Source organism: Physeter macrocephalus, chromosome 5 (genome assembly GCF_002837175.3).
Source record: "Physeter macrocephalus isolate SW-GA chromosome 5, ASM283717v5, whole genome shotgun sequence".
Classification (NCBI taxonomy): Eukaryota; Metazoa; Chordata; class Mammalia; order Artiodactyla; family Physeteridae; genus Physeter; species Physeter macrocephalus.
This window is the reverse complement of record NC_041218.1, coordinates 22,104,217-22,118,818: the sequence shown is the minus strand read 5'-3', so window position 1 is coordinate 22,118,818 and position 14,602 is coordinate 22,104,217. Positions and strand designations below refer to the sequence as shown.

Below are 14,602 nucleotides of genomic sequence, written 5' to 3'. Positions count from 1 at the left end.
AAATCATGGTTTTTGGAGAACACTTAACGACATTGGCAATCACAAAATATAATGTTAGGTAAAAATGCTGGATATAAAATTGTATATAAATATGGTATCAGTGGAGAGAGGGACAGACAAACGGTGGGGGGCGCGGGGGTGTAGAGAAGCTGATTTCAAAGAGAGACTGGAAAAGGATACATTTAAAAAGCTTAAGAAGGAGCGGGCAGAGAACTTAGATTTTCATTACTTCTTTGCAAAACTGAGATATCTGACATTTCGTATGAGAAGCATTATTTTTATAATTAGAAAAATGTTATTTAACCTAATGAACACCCTGTAAATATCTCTCAGTCATATAAAATAATTAAACTATTTACAAAGACCTAACAAGAGAATGCTTACACTTGAAGTGCAAAAAAGAAATGCAAGACAATATGATCTTAAATAGATAAAAATTCACATTAAAAAGACCAGAAGAATATCAAGAGCATCAAGATGTTAACAGTGGCTGCTTTCTGATAGTGCTATTGTGTGTAACATTTTTTTCTATACAAGTTTTCTATGATTGTCATGTATTGTTTTCATGAGGAAAAACAGATAGATATCAATATCACAACTATAGGACTGATATACATCAAGAAGATGCTACTATTAACAGTTAAATTTCAAAATACAGAAGGTCAATAGCCACAAAAATCGGCCCTGTCACTAAGGTGTCTTTCTTTAAAAATTTAGGAACCACTGGTATGTCTTCAGAAAATAGCAGGAATTGGTGGGTGTCTGGGAGGTGGGAACGAATAATATTTCTTAGTCGCCAAACTGTTTTCTCCACATAGCAGCAGCTCTGTGAGGGCCACACTGAAGCACGAGAATCTTGACAGTAGGACGTTCATTATTAGCAAAATGGCAAAGAAGACTGATGGGCGAGGGGTGGTAAATGGGCCAAAAAGAGGAAGGCAAGAGTTCGTGAAAACAACAGAAGCATCAAGAAAGAAGATTCAAGAAATCATTAGATCCAAAATAATTAAAAGAAGGGTCTCAAAGAATTATTTGTACACCCATGTTCATAGCAGCATTATTCACAATAGCCAGAAGGTGGAAGCAACCCAAATATCCAATGAATGGATAAACAAAAATGTGGTCTATACATACAACAGAATGTTACTCAGCCTTAAAAAGGAAGGAAATTCTGATACATGGTACAACATGATTGAACCTTGAGGATATCATGCTAAGTGAAATAAGCCAGTCCCCAAAAGACAAATACTGTCTGAGTCTACTTATATGAGGTTCCTGGAGTAGTCTAATTCACAGAGACACAAAGAACTGTGCTTGCCAGGGGCTGAGGAGAAGGGAGAATGGTGAGTTGGTGTTTAATGGGAATGTAGTTTCAGTTTTGCAAGATGAGAGGGTTCTGGAGATGGAGGATGGTGATGGCGGTTCAATAATGTGAATGTACTTAATGCCATTACACTTAAAAATGGTTAAGATCGTAAATTTTACATTGTATGTATTCTACCACAATTTAATAATATGTGTGTGTGTGTGTGTGTGTGTACACATACCATTAAAGGAAAAAAGAAAGAGAGAAAAGAATAAAGAAAGAAGTCATTAGAGTTAGTAGTTCTGAAGAAGGCTTCTGACTTGGCAGGAAACACAGTTTAAAGGATATCAAGGGTGCAGGCATCAAAATAAAATAGACCTTATTTCTGATACATCTTTAAATACAATTATAGAAGTCAGCTCAGAAACAGAGACGATCAGAAGTGAAAATCAGAAGGGACATTATGTTTAACTTGAAAAGAACATACCAGACCTCTCTGTGGTTCTTTGAGACCCTCTCATTATAGCCAGCTTGAAAAATTCCCCAGGACTAGGAAAGAACCTGCAAGCCCAAGAAACAAGATGACATTTTCCCACCAGCTAACAGGAAAAAACATAACTATGAGGGAAACCCTGAGTGTCCTAAAAACGTACTCTATCCTTACCGCGCCCTGTTATCAGAGAATTGAAGAATTCTGGAACTGGACAAAGGCTCTCAGGCAGAGCTGCTCCGGAGACACCGACACGCAGAGAGCTTGCCCAGGCTCACTTGGTGATGCTGGATTTAAAAACAAACCCCTGGAGCACAGTTATGTCTTGTTTGTCATGTTTTATTTTTTAACAGGCATGCTTTGTATTTTAAAGGCAGCTTATTAAAGATAAGAAGTATAGAATATTTGGAACACTCTTTTTACAAGTCATTTGACTAATTCCATTCAAAAAATATTTATTGAGCACACAGTACATACCGTACACTATAATACCAGGCACTGGGCTAAGCGCTGGTGAACAGGATGCCATCATCCTTCCTTCACCAAGCTAGCAATTATGATTTAAAAGAGGCACAGGATGCTATTGGTACACATAAGAGGGGGCTCCCATCTGGTCTAGATAAGTTGAGGATGGAAACCTGTATGAAGTGACATTTTTAATAACAGTAGTAGTCATTATTATCATTGTTGCAAACTTGATCGACTACTATTATGGGTCAGAAGAGTTTTGGGGTTTTTTTTTTTTTACATTTTTAAAAACATCTTTATTGGAATATAATTGCTTTACAATGGTGTATTAGTTTCTGCTGTATAACAAAGTGAATCAGCTATACATATACATATATCTCCCTATCTCCCTCCCTCTTGAGTCTCCCTCCCACCCTCCCTATCCCGCCCCTCTAGGTGGTCACAAAGCACCGAGCTGATCTCCCTGTGCTATGCGGCTGCTTCCCACTAGCTATCTATTTTACATTTGGTAGTGTATATACGTCCATGCCACTCTCTCACTTCAGACAGACTTTTAAAAGCGCTCTCCATGCACAAATTAATTTAATTTTCACTATAAAGTGGAAATTAAATCTTATAAAGTGGAATTTTAAAGATGAGAAAATTGAGGCACAGAGAGGTCACCCAGTTGTTACATAGTGGAGCCAGACCAGACTGTATCCTTCTCAGAATCTGCCCTGAGGGGAACCCAAACTAAGATAAGACAGGGATGAAACTCAAGGATCAGAACATTCAGCCAAGGGCTGAGCTCTCTGAATACGGGGGTGGTAAAGGGAGTAGGAGTACTACAGGTAGGAGTGGATGGGGCTGGGAGGCATGGCCAGGTGAGAGGGGGAGGGTGGGAGGAACACGAAGCCCACGATCAGGAACCCCGGAGGGCAGCGGTGAGTGATGTCCAGTCGGGATTTTCATTAGGTTCTGCTGTGCGGAGGGAGAAGTAACTCTCTTCTGCGTCCCCCTGCAAATCCTAGTGTTTGATGCTTTGTTTACGAGGACACATACTCTATAGGGCCCTGATCAAGTTGGGTACAGGATATCACAGAATCGGGTGAGAGTTAAGCAGAGAAGTGACACGATGAGGCTGCTTTTCAGAAGCATCGCTCTGAATGCAGTCGGGAGAACAGACTGGGAAAGAACATCAGTCAGCCGGGAGAGGGATGCTAAAATGCAATAATTTAGGTCCAAGGTGATGGTAAAACCAAGAAGGACACACTGGAGACAGAGTAGGTGGATTTGAGAATGGCTGAGATGTGGAATTTTGACCAGATTTTGTTTCTTTGTGGATTTGGAAGATGAGGAAAGAAAAGGCGCAGTAAATCACAGGTTTCAAGCTTGGGTAACAGGGATCAGTTTGGAATCTGTTGGCTCTGAGGCGCTAGCAAGATACCAAGTGGGAACGTCCAGCTGGCATCTGAATACAAAGCATGGCGCTCAGAGGTGGATAGAAAGAACCTGCAAAGGGCAAGGGGGAGAAAAAGGCAGAGGGGCAGGACAAGCCAGACAGGAGAGGACATCAAACAGGTCACGGAAGATACAATGCTAAATATATCTGGCGAATGTGGCAAGAGAAGGATAGGAAGACAACCATCAGCTTTGGCCAGAGCAAAATCACCTTGGTCACAGGTGCAGAAGCCAGACTGGAGTAGCCCGAGGAGGGGGCAAGGGTGAGGAAACGAAGGAAGCAAATTCACACAGTTCTTCCAAGAAATTTGGCCCTGGCAGGGGAAGTGAATGGAGAAGTAAGCGAAAGGGAAGGCAATATGAAGGCCGGTGGTTTTCTTTTCAATTGGTAAGCCTTGAGTAGGTCTACACGCCCACGGGAGAAAGTCAGTGGTGGCTGGCAGGTAAAGGTCAGAGAGAGAAAGTCTCTGAGCAGGTGAGAGGGGATAAGGTCCAGAGCGTGGACACGGGGAAGGGCTCCTCTTCCACTGGAGCAGGAGGCAAGGAAAGCAAGGCGGGTGCAGAGGAGGTGTCGACTGGGGCCAGAACCTGAGTGAGCTCACCTTTCGGTGTCTGCTTTCTCTGTGCACGGGAGGCTGGGACAGCTACAGAGACCGAGGAGTCAGAACGAGCACCAGGGAGAGGGCTGCCAAGAGATGAGAGGGGCCTGGGACGGCAGGGGGCAGCCACGCTCAGCAGAAAGTGACCTCCCGGACGTCAAATCATGACAGCCACGCGCCACCGCTCTGCGCCTCTGCGGCATTTACCAGACAACACTGGGAACATAAACAAAAACCCGACGACACCGAGTGGACCTCGTGAGAAGTCCACCTTTCAATACAGTAGGGTCGGGTAAGTCAGCTGTAATAACATCAGTCTTCCTTAGGCCTTAACCACGTACGGTGCAACGAAGACAGATGCTTCCAAGGTGTATGACGGCCCTCCTGTGACAGTGTGTGGAAAGCTCAGGCTTCAGTCTGTAGTCCAACTCGGTTTGTATGTGTAACCAAAACGTCATATTTCAACACCATTAGCAGCGCATTAGCAACCTTCGTGTTTGGTCTGAGCTGGATTTTGCTTTCGGGCATCTCCAACCCTGCTAAATGGGCACACGGATTACAGTGAGGGTCGTACACACCCCTCCTTCCAGAGTCGTGCGGGGAAGCACGGGTGGGAAAACAGTCCTGTCACAGTCGCTTCTCCCAGACTCGGCTCTAGTTCTTGCTCTGGCCAGGAAATCGCTAGAGAAAGCAAAAACAGGGGCCAGGAACTGAGCACAGAGGTACAAGTCCAAACACAGGCTAGGGGAGGTGGTATTTCAAGTGAGCAACTGTTGTGTTTTACTTGAGCTCAGAGCAAAGTAGGAGGAGAGGAAGATGCGCACTCCAAGAGCATCTTTCCCTGTAAAGTCTCTTTGTAGCAACAAAAGGAATTCTAGTAATTAGTATGAAGCACCTCTTGTATTTCCAAGGCATACACCTCCCAAGAAGCTCAAAAGAAAAACCTTTAATTAATTCAGCATCCTTTGTGGGGGAGAACTGAAATTAACAGTAAAACCTGACCAGTTCAATGACTGGGGAGTGTGCTACAAATAGTGAGATATCTGGACCACAGGAGAGTAATGTACTTTTGCTGTTTAGTTTCTTCTTTTTAAAAAGATTTCCTTTTCTTGTGCACCTTTATTATAAAAGTAATATAATATTACTACCCGCCAACAGTCCCCATGGTGTCCACTCTGATTCAGGCACAGCTCTGAGCCTCCTGCCTTCCTTGAACTTGAGGAAGGCGCTCTGATTCTGCTGGTTTTAGGGAGAAGCATAGAGGGGCTGACTCCTTCGCCGATGGGGACCCACAGAGCTGGTGTTCCAACCCAGGCCGCCCAGCGTCAGAGTCCTGCGCTCAACCACTTTCCTGCGCTGCCATACCATGAAAACACGAATTCTAATGCTCGAAAATTCAGGGTGTCAAAAAGAGACAAGCAGCATTTATACTACCCCTCTAATGGAATAATGCGGTGTGTTTCCTACTCTATTCATCCTTCGGTTTTCAAATCAAGGACTCTCTGAAAAGAAGATGGTTTTAACCATATTCAAGTAAAAACGCTAGATAAAACTGTTTACAAAAACCTTTCCAAGCAGAGATTCTACTCGTAGACAAGACTTATTTGAAGTCAGCAGATCTATTTTTGCATACAATACGCACAAACCAGCAGAACAACTTTTTCGTCACAGGTTTCTTTACGTTACGAAGAATTTTCTTAAGAGTAGTATTTTTTTGTCTGACCCACACTTAATTATAATGATTTCCAAAATCAGTCATTTTGAATCCATGCATATCCAAGTTTTCAAATAAGAAAACTGAAGTTCAAATATTTTGTTCTCTTTGAAGCTGCCTGCAGGCTCAGGTTGGATCGCACAGATTTGAGGGTATACTTCTGTGCAGATAAGAACCTGACCTTCAGTGTGGGAATGCTGGAACTTCTAGAGGCCTCAGCTGGGTTAGCTTTATAAAACAAACAAAAAATGGCCCCCAAAATGGCCCCTGCAAAGTTTCTGTTAGTGACCTTTGACGCAAATGTTCCATGATATGTAAGTTCAAGACTGCCAATCACTTGAGGCTTATTAAGGTTGACCAGCGTGAACTGTTATTTCCTAGACTTAGGTGCATGCCACATGTGGTCTGCACAAACATTCTTTAGGGTTCCTTTGAAATAGACTCACACATATATGGATAACCAATTTTCAATACAGGTGCCAAAGCAAGTCAATGAGGAAAGGGAAGTCTTGTCAACAAATCATGCTGGAACAACTGAAGAAACATATGCAAAAGAATGCACCTTAACCTCTACCTTACCCAATACACAAAAATTAATCTGAGATGGATCACAGACCAGAGTATAAAAGCTAAAACTATAAGGCTTCTAAAAGAAAACACAGAAGGATATCTTTACAGTCTTGAAGAGGCAGATTACTTAGGAAACAAAAAGTACTGATAATATGTGAGGAAATTTGATTAATTAAGTTACTTCAAAATTAAAACCTTCTGCTCATCAAAAGACATTTTTAAGAAAATGATACAGACTGGGAGAACATATTTGCATACAAGTTTCTGACAAAAGAATTTTATTCAGAGTATACATAGGAAAAAAACCTCCTTCCTATCAATAATAATAGGGACCTCCCTGGCAGTCCAGTGGTTAAGATTCTGAGCTCCCACTGCAGGGGGCACAAGTTCGATTCCCTGGTTGGGGAACTAAGAACCCGCGTGCCATGCAGACAATCATCATCATCATCCAATTTTTAGAAACTTATTTATTTATTTATTGGCTGCGTTGGGTCTTCGTTGCTGCGCGTGGGCTACTCTTCATTGCAGTGCATGGGCTTCTCGCTGCGGTGGCTTCTCTTGCTGTGGAGCAAGGGCTCTAGGCGCGTGGGCTTCAGTAGTTGTGGCATGTGGGCTCTAGAGCACAGGCTCAGTAGTTGTGGCTCACGGGCTTAGCTGCTCCGTGGCATGTGGGATCTTCCAGGACCAGGGCTCGAACCCGTGTCTTCTGCATTGGCAGGGGGGTTCTTAACCACTGCGGCACCAGGGAAGTCCTCATCATCCAATTTTAAAATAGACACAAGAAAAATAAAAATGGGTAAAATATTGAACGAAGGTGTACAAGTGGCCAATAAGAACATGTTAGTCATCAAGGAAATGCACATGGAAAATCACAAAGAGATACCACTTGCCATCCAGTAGAATGGCTAAAATTAGAAAAACTGACAAAAAACAATTGTTAAGAAGGAGTTGGAGCATCTGGAACTCTCATCCACTGCTGGTTGGAGTATAAAATGGTACAATTATTTGGAAAATTGTTTGGAAGTTTCTTATAAAGGTAAACACAGATCTACTGTCTGGTCCATCAACTAAGCCTAAATCCAAAAAGGAACGAGACTGAGAGAGAGAGAGGACTTGTTCATAGTGGCTTAATGTTCATAACAGCCAAAAAAGGTGAAAACAATCCAAATGTCCATCACCAGGAGAATGGATCAAAGAATTGGGTCCATTCACACAACAGAACACTACTCAGCAATAAAGGAAGAACGAACTAGGGTACACACAACAACATGAAACTGTTGTGTGAAGGAAGCCAGACACGAAAAAGTGCGTGCTCTGTGATCCCATTTAGATGAAGTTCAAGAACAGGAAAAAACAGTGATATAAATCAGAAAGTGTTTGCCAGTGGGGGTGGAGGCTGATTGGATGGGGCATGAGAAAACCTAGGTGAAGAAATGTTCTACGTGTTAACCAGCATTGGGTTACATGAGTGTACTTAGCAACACCAGCATTGCACCATGGTCGTCTCATTTCTTTGGGACCATCCATACAAGGTATTTCCTCCAGAGGAAAAGATAAAACTTGCTGATTTTTCTCTCATCCAACAGTAGCAGTCAACTGATATGACAGGTCCCAGAAGCAGTGTGACGGTGCTCTAAATTCTCACTCATAGTGTCCTTTTAGGCCCATCATTTTTCAGTAGACTACTGACAAGCCGCACTCAACACATTCCAAGTGGATATGGACAGGAGGGCATGTGGAACAAGCAGATGCTATTTGCTCTGGCCAATACCAGAAATAAATTACAAGCATGTTCTGGGAGCTTGCGTCCTCAGAGCTCAGGACATTTCAGCACTCTCCACATCTGTTTCTAGGGCATGGCCTCAGGGGGCCTGCTCTTTGATCTAGAACAGTCCAGAGGCTCTAAATTGGTAAACAACTTACAGAATACAGAGGTCGGATACCAGAGGATCTTTACTATCCTCAATTACGTCTAAGCCATTACACAAAGGATAATTAATATGCAACAGTACTACTCTGCAAATTCTCAAGATAGATTTGGGGCTTCTAGTATTGTACTAGAGATCAGGATAGACGGAGAAGATTCTGTGTTAGGCTCAATCACACGGGAGCAACCGGCCCTAACTGTGGGGACCTCTGGGGAAGATCTCCAGGGATTTGTCACAGGGAAACAGCTGCTTTTTCCGAGTAAAATGAGGGAACGGTAAGACTGGAAACATCAGTTCAGAGTTTCTTCTGAGATACAAATGGATACCCCTTGTGTGAGGGAATTTAAAGGACTAATTAGTTAACATCTGATCTGTCCCATCTTCATGGTATCTACTATGCATTTTCAGGAACTATGGGACAAATACGAGAAAGGGATGATCAATAAGAATTTGGAGCCTTTTTTCACAAAGGAAATGGAAAGGGAGAATATGAGATGCTTCTTACAAGAACACGGAGAAGTATGAGGGTCTATCTGCTAAGGAATAGAAGTTATAGAAACGAAGGAACAGGAGATTCTTTCAGAAATTCCTACGTCTAAGGGCAGATAAGAAATTTAAAAGTAAGCATATGCACATTTATACTTGTATTAAAGATCAGGAACAACTACCACTGCTACTTCTATAGATTTTTTTTTTTTAATGACTAAGTTGCATGCTTCACAAGATGCATCTTTTCTTCTAGCAACAAAGCTAGAAGAGTGTCTTGGGGTGTTCTATGATGAATGACTATAGCCTCCACAGCTGGAAAGCATGTCTTTGTATAATAATGTCAGCTCACTGTTTCTTCCCAGCCAAGTTATTTTTTTTTTTTTAGTTTTTATTGGAGTACAGTTGATTTGCAATGCTGCATTAGTTTCTGTGTTGTACAGCAAAGTGAATCAGTTACACATATAATATATCCACTCTTTTTTAGATTCTTTTCCCATATAGGTCATTACAGAGTACTGAGTAGAGTGCCCTGTGCTATACAGTAGGTCCTTATTAGTTATCTATTTTATATATAGTAGTGTGTATATGTCGATCCCAATCTCCCAGTTTATCCCTCCCCGCCAAGTTATTCTGAGGGTTAGTTTTTCCAAATCCCAACACCCACTGCAGTTATCATGCCCTCATTTAAACGTTTTCCTGGCTAAATGCATATCTGACTTAATTCTTCAGATGTGCTTCTGACAAATCAACAAATGAAAGGACTTCTCATCTGTTATGGACTGAATGTTTGTTTTCACCCCCAAATTCACATGTTGAAATCTTAATATGATGCCTTTAGGAGGTGGGGCTCTGGTGAGGTGATTAAGTCACGAAGGTGGAGCCTTCATGAATGGGATTAGTGCTCTTATAAAAGAGACCCCAGAGAGCTCTCCTGCCCCTTCTACTACGTGAGGACACAACGAGAAGACAGCTTTCTATAAACCAGCCTCCCGAACTGTGAGGAATAAATTTCCGTTGTTTATAAGCCACCCAGTCTATGGTACTTTGTTACAGAAGCCCGAACTAAGATACCGTTTCAAAATGGTGTTCAGGGCACATGAAAGATCCCATTACAGTTATAAAAAAAAAGTATACATACCCACCACAGTTAAAAGACTATCATGGGCCTGAGAGATTTCAACAAACATCTGGAAGCCATAAAATGATGAAGTCCTGACAGATGAAGCTGAGCAGAGACAGCTCACAGCCCCAGAGGTTCGCTGAGACGGCTGCTGCTGAGGAAGGCAATAACCCAGTGAAACCTCAAAGCGGCTCTAGACTCAGAAAAAGCAAGGACCGTATGGGCCAGAGATGACAAAGAAGGTAGAAAGGAGAAGATTAACTGAAAAGTCTAAGTATCAACAGCTGTTACTTCCGTGCCCAATTCCTATCTTTATGAGAAACAACAAACCTTATAGCCCCCCACCCAGGCAAAAACTAAAAATTAAAGAAGGGAAATGATTCTCTAAAGAAATTAAACACAATGTCTAGTGATAACTAAACAGCTAGTGTGGTTCTGAAAACCCCAAAGTCAAGCCCTCTTCACTCTGATACTTAGCTACTCTCCACACGAGGGCTGGCTCTGTGCCACCAGGGGGACGCAAGATGCACACAACGTAACAAGCCCTGGCAGCCTTAAGGCCACCTCATCTCTACATGAGTGAAGAGTTAAGCATAAATATACAATTAAAGAAAGCCTGCCATGTGAAAGTGGAAAACCAAGATACACAACAAAAAGACCCTGGAAGAAACAGAAAATTCAAAAGAGTGAAGATATTTCGTCAAGAACCCTCAAAACAACTTTTATTAGTGTCCCTAAAAAATATCTGAGAAGCGATAATTACATCCACATAAGAATAACAACAACCAAAAAATGCACAAGAAATAGCAATCCAAGAAAAAGGTCTACAGAATTAAAAATGTGGCCCCAAACAAGTATCAGTGAGCACCGCACGCATGTGCCTGGGTACCCTGACCTCACAGCTGTGACACTCTGAAGACATAATCCTGTGTCACAGACAATCCCTTACCTAAGATGCACTACATTTTACAGCACACAGTCAGAAGTCTAAAATGGCACATGCAGAACATGTTCCTGGAAAGAAGACAGTGACACAAAGCCCCCTTGTTCAAAGAATCTGAGTCTGTTTTTAAGTCCTCTGTTAGTTTGCAAGATGACCTGTAAGCTTCTCTCCATACCTGTCTGTCCTTTCCTACAGGAAGGGAGAAACCGAAGGTGGTGTTTTTAGAGTGACATAATAAAGACTCCTGGAAAGTATTAATAAGAACTAGCTTAACGTGAAGACCTCAAGATACTAAAACATATTAATGTGGTACATGTGAAATCTTCCCTGGAGATCTTCACATAGAAGATAAACATCCCTCCCATCTGGGTGATTTGCATACTGTCCTTCCTGGAACTACAGAGAGGAACTGAATCACTGGTTCAAAACCCCACGAGTCCCAAAGCTTTCTTTTAATAACCAAAAAATTCTGTAATGCCCTATTTATATTTGCTGAAATGAAATTCATTGGTAAACATTACCTGGTATACACATATTTTTAAAACATCAATATAATACCTTAAATGTAACATAAAGGAGAACCTAAAAGCAAAACAATTTATAATAAAAACATGACATATTTCAATATGTACATAACTTTCAGGTCCCATTAACTATGTAATGAAATAGATGCTTATCACTTACTTATAAAGAATACTTGGATTAATAGAAGTCAAATCAGAAGCTTTCCATATTAAAAGTACAGGAAAACAAAAGAGGAGAGGTACAGGTGAGTGAAAATGAGTATATCCTGTGTGTATTTCAAGTATGCCAAGGTTATCTTGTGTTTTTATGTAAAATGAATTTAGGTCTAAGCCCGGATAATCATAAACTAATTTTCACTGCACGAATATCCGACAGGATAGTTGAAAGTCATGTGGGATACAGGGCAGTTCTTTCTGTCTTTTCCACTGTGGGACATTTAAAATCTCTGATTCAAGGCCCTTCACTGCAGAACCAAACACCGTACCAAATTTCTACTATGTCCTCTAGGGGGCAGCACTGTTCCCATGAGAACCCCTGGCTGATGACCTATGGGAGTTTTCCTTCCAGCCTTCATATTCTACCACAGAGAATCGAATCCTAAAGAACAAAATCAGTAACATACCTAAGAAAAATATTAATAAGGAAAATGATTATGAAGAAATTAGTTTAGGTTTATGCCATTAACTATAACCATATTCAACATTATTTCCTCTTTTTGAATTCAAGATAACTAGTTACTTCATATAGAATATGGAATGAAAAGCTGTTATCTCTGTGACATTTATTTAGATAGCACAAAGTGATTCTGGCTTTAGAATTTTTAACTTTCAAATCTAGTTAATTAATGATGAACAGGGAGTTTTCCATAGAACTCTATAACTCTCATTTCCTCAAAACAAGAAGTAATGCATTCTTTCATATGTGGTCATTTACAGGAAGGGGGGAGGGAGCTATTTACTGTAAATGCCTTTCTGATGCAATTCTACCACCTCTCTCAAAGAGAGAATTCATCTAAGAAGGCTTAGTCACTTCTTCAAGAAAAATGCCACTGCACTGAATATCCACAGTCGGAACCCCCTGCCTGAGGAGAGAACTGGAGCTGGTCCCACCAGGAGTAAACATGGGGGAGTGGCAGGGAGAGAGGTCTCACGGCTCCTTCCTCAGAACAGATTAAGCAGTATGCCTCAAAATTTGGCCTTTAACATAGGGAAAAGTCTGACACATTTGTAACATCATTGTTTCATAAATCATATGCAAACACCGATTTTCCCTGTCCAACTTTTAAAGCATACGTCCTAAAAAAACATGAGACTTGTTATGAACTAGTAACCTATGTGTAATTAGCATCTTAGCAACTAGAGTTATTTTATTTTAATTTAAATATTAATTTAATATTATTTTAAAATTTCAGGCACAGAAAGAGAAATGGAATCCTATGCTTAAAAGATTTGAAAATGAAACATTTTGAAGAGGGTGGATTTCACATCAAAGTGATGATGACATACAGGGTAATCCTAAAAAGCACCTCAGAGGGAAAAACTTAAGACAAATAGTTCTGAGCTCTTCTCAGAGGACTAAATTTTCTAAAATCTCAAATCCACCCAAAGGAAAACAAGGAACGATTTCTCCTATCTACCCTTACCTGGATGCCCATTAATTCTTCTAACAGCCAGATGCACCCTTTGCTTCTGTGGAGGAGTCAGTGCCAAGCCCAAAGCCCAGAAGTCACCCAAGACTCAAGGCTGTTTCCTGCTGGAGTCCGAAATCCGCCTGATGAGTGAAACTGCACATCGTAATATACACGTTCTGAGCAAGCTATTGGCTAAGTGAAGGCAACGTGTTTGCCACCTTTGGGGCATGCCTCTCATATCCCATCTCAGAAAGACGAAAGACACACCACGTCTGAGTGAGTCAAAACTAGACAGGGTTCGTTTTTTTTCTGTAGCATTCTCCCTAACCCTACGGAAACCACCGGGAGAACAAACCACAGTGAGATAGGACTCCCTCATCAGGCAAAGTCAACGAAGAAAGAATTATGTCGGGGCTTCCCTGGTGGCGCGCAGTGGTTGAGAGTCTGCCTGCCGATGCAGGGGACACGGGTTCATGCCCCGGTCCGGGAAGATCCCACATGCCGCAGAGCGGCTAGGCCCCTGAGCCATGGCCGCTGAGCCTGCGCTCCGCAACGGGAGTGGCCACAACAGTGAGAGGCCCGCGTACCGCGAGAAAAAAAAAAAAAAAAAAAAAAAAAAGAATTATGTCGACGCTGCAATTTAAAAATAAATCTCATGCCACTGCCAAAGTTTTCTGTGTTAATGCAGCTGCTTAAGAGTTACACGTAAGTATAGGCATGGTCCACGTATTTTTAAGCCAAGAATTCTGAGCCATGGTTTTGGGGCTCAGAATTATCAAGAAGTGGTAAAAATTCTGAAAAGAAATTTAGTCTTTAAGCTACACTGATGATCAACGAAGAATAATGGAGCAGTGGTGTAACTGATCTTAGAATTAGGGGTTTTCAACACCCAGCTCTTGGGCCACGTGCATCAGAATGCCCTAAAGTTGACTCAGAACTCTGGGGTGGAGCCCAGGGATCTGCATGTTAAGAAGCATTCCAGGTTATTTTTAAATCCTTTAAAGTTGGAAGATGATTTTTTCCTGTCAGTGGAACTGAACAGTTGATTACAGCTGCTGCCATCTTCCCTTTCATTCAGTTATTTTGTCTTTGACTTCTGCTGAAATCAGGAGTGGTAAGGACGCTAAAGCCACCTCAGTCCTGAGGCTTTAACTCCAGGGGAGAGGAGAGCCTGCCTGGGTTCACCTGGCCTCTCCTCCCCACCACCTCTCTACCTGAGAGACAAAAGCTCAAGCTGCGGGGGCTTCCCTGGTGGCGCAGTGGTTGAGAGTCCGCCTGCCGATGCAGGGGACACGGGTTCGTGCCCCAGTCCGGGAAGATCCCACATGCCGCGGAGCGGCTGGGCCCGTGAGCCATGGCCGCTGAGCCTGCGCGTCCGGA

General features: G+C 42.1%; 1 long non-coding RNA gene across 20 annotated transcripts in view; it reads right to left on the bottom strand.

Annotated features, from left to right (window-relative positions):
• LOC102991851 (uncharacterized) overlaps positions 1-14,602 on the bottom strand; it is a 286,698-nt gene that overhangs the window by 146,973 nt on the left and 125,123 nt on the right. The window lies entirely within an intron of this gene.